The sequence below is a fragment of the Ictalurus punctatus genome, chromosome 7 (assembly GCF_001660625.3).
Source record: "Ictalurus punctatus breed USDA103 chromosome 7, Coco_2.0, whole genome shotgun sequence".
In the NCBI taxonomy this organism is placed as follows: Eukaryota; Metazoa; Chordata; class Actinopteri; order Siluriformes; family Ictaluridae; genus Ictalurus; species Ictalurus punctatus.
In genome coordinates, this window is record NC_030422.2 from 19152600 (window position 1) to 19158353 (window position 5754).

A 5754-nucleotide genomic window follows, 5' to 3' on the forward strand; every position below is an offset into this window, starting at 1 on the left:
TTGTTCTGCTATATAAAGGAAGTTGCTTATATATATCAGGGAGCCCATCACTGTGTTTTGATGGACTGCTAGATGGGATCCCAAAGGGAAGGAAGCCTGTTTCTTCTTTTTGCTTCAACAAAGAGAGAACTCTTTCTTCAGTGCCTATCACCCTTTCTCATTTTCTTACTGAATGATCAAGGGAGGGCTTAACATACAGCATTATCATGTTAAGAGCTTCCTCTTTAGGGAGGGATTATGAATATTGACATTAGATACAAAGATGGACAAATCAGAATTTTGTAAGGTTGATGCTGACTGTCTGTTAAGTGTCAGCATAAAAACAAAAGTCAGTTAAATGTGATATTGTGTAAACATGTGTAAATTATCTTTGAAGTATTGTGTTGAAATGAGTGAGAATGGTAGCTAAATAAGATTTTACACCGCCTGAGTCCCTACACAGCTGCAAAGATGTTCACTAGTTTTGTTACCCCACTGCTAAATAATTACACTACTCTACAACAGTATTAACTAAATACAACTGACAGTGACTACGTTTACATGCACATCCATATTTTGATATTAATCTGAATTTGGCAGTATTCTAATTAGTAGTGAGTCATATAAATGCAACAATCCGATTGCATGATTCAGATTAAGAAAATGTTCTAATTCCCCAAATTCTGATTCCCACCCCAACCACCCCAAATTCAGAGTCACAGAGGTCACATATTCTCCCCATTATGATGTTAGATGTAAACATTAACTGAAACTCTTGACCTGTATCTGCATGATTTTATCCATTGCTTTGCTGCCACATCATCAGCTGATTGGATAACTTTGTTGCCACATCATTGGCTGATTGGATAACTGCATGAATGATCAGGTGTACAAGTGTTCCAATTAAAATGACCCGGTGAGTGTATTTTATCCCTACCAAGCAACAAACAACGCAGTGGTCGTTTCAAAAGTTGGCTTCCAATTCACACTGAAAAGATACTGTAAGTGTCTTTTAGTCAGGCATAGTTTATTGTAACCAGTGTTAAAATCCACACCAGCTGTAAAACCTACCATAACAATGCACATTCATACTGCTATTTTGTGTGAGTCCATTTAAAAAAGTAACATATCTATATTAAAATAATTGATTTATTTACAAAATATTCAGCAGTATCACACAAGGTCACACTGTCTCTCCCAGACTTTTTCACTTTCACTCTATCATGACATTCTTTTCATGCTGTGGGTTTATTCTCATGCTCAAAAAATGACATTAAAATCATTATATAGCTGTTTTGCCTTGATTGCAGAAATAGTAACTATTTTTCTTTATCCAAGGTAAATATCAGTTAAGACAAATTTAACACTGTCATGATCTCACTGGCAGATGGCGCTGTGGCGATGACGTGAACGAGCATGTGGAGAGCGCGTGCACGTGCTTGATGTGCACATGGACAATAAGACTTTGTTTACAATGGACATGTGCATTTGTTTTGGTTCCTGTTCTGTCCCCGACTGGTTCAGTTATTGGCAGAGGTGCGAGGGTGTGTTTTGAAGGGTTACCAGCTGTCAGCAATTAAGGTAATTGTGACTGGTTATTTAAACCCCTCACGTTGCTGCGCACGACGGGCAGTATTAGAGTAGTGACTAATAGAGGACAGATGGAATGTATAATGGTGCCAGGCGGTAATGTGTTCATGCTCTGTCTAGTTTCCTGTTCCTAGTTCCAAGCTCTAGTTAAATGAGTGTTCATCCCATAGTTAAACAAGTGTTCATGCCTTAGTTAAAGGAGTGTTCATGCCATAGTTAAAGGAGTGTTCATGCCATAGTTAAAGGAGTGTTCATGCCATAGTTAAAGGAGTGTTTATGCCTTAGTTAAAGGAGTGTTCATGCCATAGTTAAAGGAGTGTTCATTCCATAGTTAAAGGAGTGTTTCATGCCATAGTTAAAGGAGTGTTTAAAGTTAAAGAGTGTTTCTCCAAAGAGCACCCCCCTCCAGCGGCAGTCCTGGCCCCCTGTGTAATCCATCCTTTGATGCATCAGGAAACAGGACGGCCTCCGCCGGGCAGCAGACAGGCGGAGCACCACCCTCAGCGGGGCTGGAGCTCGGTGGGACATCCTCTGCGGGGCTGGAGCTCGGAGGGACGTCCTCTGTGGGGCTGGACAACGGGGCAGCTTCCTCGACGGGACAGGACAGCGGGACAGCTTCCTCGGCAGGACAGCTTCCTCGGTGGCAGAGACCTCCCAGCGGGTCTATGGCTGGAGCTCTGAGGTTGCCAGGCTGACCTCAGGCGGGGGCCCAGAGGTCACCAGATTGACCTCAGGTGGGGGGCACAGAGGTCGCCAGGTTGACCTCAGGCTGGAGCTTTGGAGATGAGACCTCCCCGTAGGTCTCAAGCTGGAGCTCTGAGGTCGCCGGGTTGTCCTCAGGCGGGGGCTCCGAGGTCACCAAGTTGACCTCGGGCTGGAGTTCCAGAGCTGAGACCTCCCCGTAGGTCTCTGGCCAGAGCTCTGAGATTGCCAGGTTGACCTCAGGTGGGGGCTCCAAGGTCACCAAGTTGACCTCGGGCTGGAGTTCCAGAGCTGAGACCTTCCCACAGGTCTCTGGCCGGAGCTCTGAGGACTCCAGATTGACCTCAGGCGGGGCCCAGAGGTCACCAAGTTAAACTCAGGCTGGGGCTTGGGAGCTGCGGATTCGAGTGTGTTCACCCACTTGGGAGCTGCGGAGTCTAGCATGAGGAGGTACTCACCAGGTCCTCCGCCCAGTCCCTGGCCGGGCCGCAAAACCAGGACACCAAGAACCCGATCCACTGGCTCTTAGTAGGCTTGGGATACGCCAGGCTGCAGAAATAAACCTGGCAGCTGCAGAGGAATTCCAGCGGGTAGCTCCCCAATTCCGCTGTTGCTGGTGGAAGTTTGGCGGACTGGAAACGCGGCCAGTAGTCCGAGTGTCTCCCAATAAGGTGTTTTCCTGCTACTTCCATGGTCAGGGGCAGTATTCTGTTAAAGGAGTGTTCATGCCATAGTTAAAGGAGTGTTCATGCCAGAGTTAAACGAGTGTTTAATGCCTGAGTGAAAGGAGTGTTTCATGTCATAGTTGTGTTCTAAGTTTAGTGCTTCATGCCTCATTTCTAGTTAAATGTTAAAGTTATGTTTAACCTTAGTTTTAAGGATAAATGTTTAAGTTTCATGTTATTTGCTTCAGTTAGAGTTTTCTGTTTCGACCTTGTTTCCTGCCTCCATAGACTTAAGTGTAAATAAAGACGTTACTCCTGCACTTACTTCCTGTCCAAGCAAATTTAAAATTCATCAAATAACTTTTATAATTCATCAGGAGAGCTTCAGATATTTAATGGCATAAAACTAGGGAATAATCTAGGGTACATGACATTTAATATTTGACAAGAAGGTAATTTTGAATTTCATGGCCGCAACAGGTCTCAAAAAAGTTTGGATGGGGATAACAAAAGGCTAGAAAAGTAAGTGTTACTAAAAAGAAACAGCTGGAGGAACATTTTACAATTAATTGGCAACGGGCCAGTAACATGAATGGGTATAAAAAGACTATCTTAGAGATGCAGAGTCTCTCAGAAGTAAATATGATTTGGAATCTGGATGGAAGCATTTGTTAAATTTTGATTACTCTGACCAGAGAACAGTTTTCCACTTTGCCTCAGTCCATTTTAAATTAGCTTTGGCTCAGATGGTTCACATATGGATTCTTCTTTGTATGATATAGCTTTAACCAGCATTTGTAGTTGGCATGGCGAACTGTGTTCACAGACAATGAGTTCTGGAGGTGTTTCTGAGCCCATGCAGTGATTTCCGTTACATAATCATGCCTGTTTTTAAGGCAGTGCCACCTGAGGGGCCGAAGGTCATGGGCATGCAATACTGATTTTCACCCTTGTCCCTTGCGGACAGAGATTTTTCCAGATTCTTGGACTCTTTTGATGATATTATGTACTATAGATGATGAGATATTCATAATCTTCACAATTTTATGTTGAGGAGCATTATTCTGAAATTGCTCCACAAATTGTATATGCAGTTTTTCGCAGATTGGTGAACTTCTGCCCATCTTTACTTCTGAAATACCCAATCATGTTACTGACCTGTTGAAAAATTAAACTCCAGCTGTTTCTTTTTAGTAGCACTTACTTTTCCAGCCTTGTGTTTCCCCCGTCCCAACTTTTTTGAGACATGTTGCGGCAATCAAATTCGAAATTACCTTTTTTTTTTTCTTAAAATAATACATTTACTCAGTTTAAGCATTTGATATGTTTTCTATGTTCTATTGTGAATAACATATGGGTTTATGAGATTTGCAAATCATTGCATTCTGTTTTTATTTACATATATTTACATTTTGCAAATAATTTTTGGAATTGGGGTTTTACAAAAAACACACATTGTATCAAGCCATTGCGTTTTATGTATTGTCTAATTACATGCCAAGCTTTTCATGTAACTACAGTCATGTTATGTAACAGCATTGTACAGTTAATACATAAAAGTGACCCGTTAACTATTATATACTGTTGTGGTCAAATTTGACCTGTTTTGACAGTTGAAGACAGTGAAACTAGCCTAAATATAAAATTTTACATTTTAATTTTAATTAGCCAATTAATGTTCACATTCCTTCTGACAGGGAGCATGAACAAGCCTTACAAATACTTATTTCATGCATTCACCATTGCTCCTGGCCTTAAGCATCCTTATCTACCAAGTGACAAGCAGAAACCCAAAAATTCCATCAGGTAGCAGTCTTCTGTAAATTCTGCCCAGCAATATGCATCTATGATACTAAGAAGAGAGAGCTCTTGGCAGTAAATTTTCCCTTGGAAGAATAGTGCCACTGGCTCAAGGGACCTAAACACCCTTTTGTCATGTTTACGGATCATTGGAATTTAGAATACCTGAAATTTGCTAAGCAATTTACTCCCAGACTCAGTTCGTAATCTCATGCTGGTCAATGTCCAAAAATACAAGACTACCAGTTGATCAGCACCAAATATTGGTGAAACACCATGATCATGAGTGTCCAGAAGTTTGTGAAATCCTGCCCCATAATCCTAGCTCCTTCATCTGCCTATTCCCCAACATCCATGGTGGCCCTTGGCATTGGATTTTCTCACTGATCTGCTCTCTTCTCAGAATAACACCACAATGCTAATTATTATTGATTTAAAAAAAAAAAAAAAAAAAAAAAGTACAAAATTTGAATCTGCAGAATTAATGTTTCAACATGCGTCTTCAGGTTCTTTGGATTTCCAGAGGACATGGTGTTCAACCAAGTCCTAAGAAGGGGTTGCAGAGAGTTGGAAAATCAGGAGAACCTTCTGTGCAGATAACCAGGAGGATTGGCCAAGATTCCTGCCCTGTCCTGAATACAAAATTCCTTGTGTATCTCTGCATCTCAAATTAATTCTTTCCAGAGTGTACTCTGTAGTACCACCAATGCTCCTGCAGTTGATAATGGGTTTCACTGTAATGAGAAGGCCTGAGATAGCACATACCAACACCTAGAACAAACAGTGAGACAAACCAAGAAAATTGCAGATTATTATGATGCAGACACTTCAATATATGAGCCAGTTGACAGTGTGCTTCTCTAGGAAGGATCTTTGGCTAAGATACTGTAGCAGCATAGTTACACTTAATAGAAAACAGTAATATAATTATTTTATTCAAAGCTTGTTCATTCCCTACACAGCAGATATTGAAAATTGCAAGTTTATTCTGACAAGTGCCTTTCTGCACATAAGAACT

General features: G+C 41.4%; 1 long non-coding RNA gene across 1 annotated transcript in view; it reads left to right on the plus strand.

Moving 5' to 3' along the window:
• Nucleotides 1-24, plus strand: part of LOC108267412 (uncharacterized) — a 5971-nt gene extending 5947 nt beyond the window's left edge. The window contains exon 4 of the long non-coding RNA XR_001813092.2: nt 1-24. This exon is cut by the window's left edge and continues 389 nt beyond it. This is a non-coding gene — a long non-coding RNA (uncharacterized LOC108267412).
• The last annotated feature ends 5730 nt before the right edge of the window (nt 25-5754 follow it).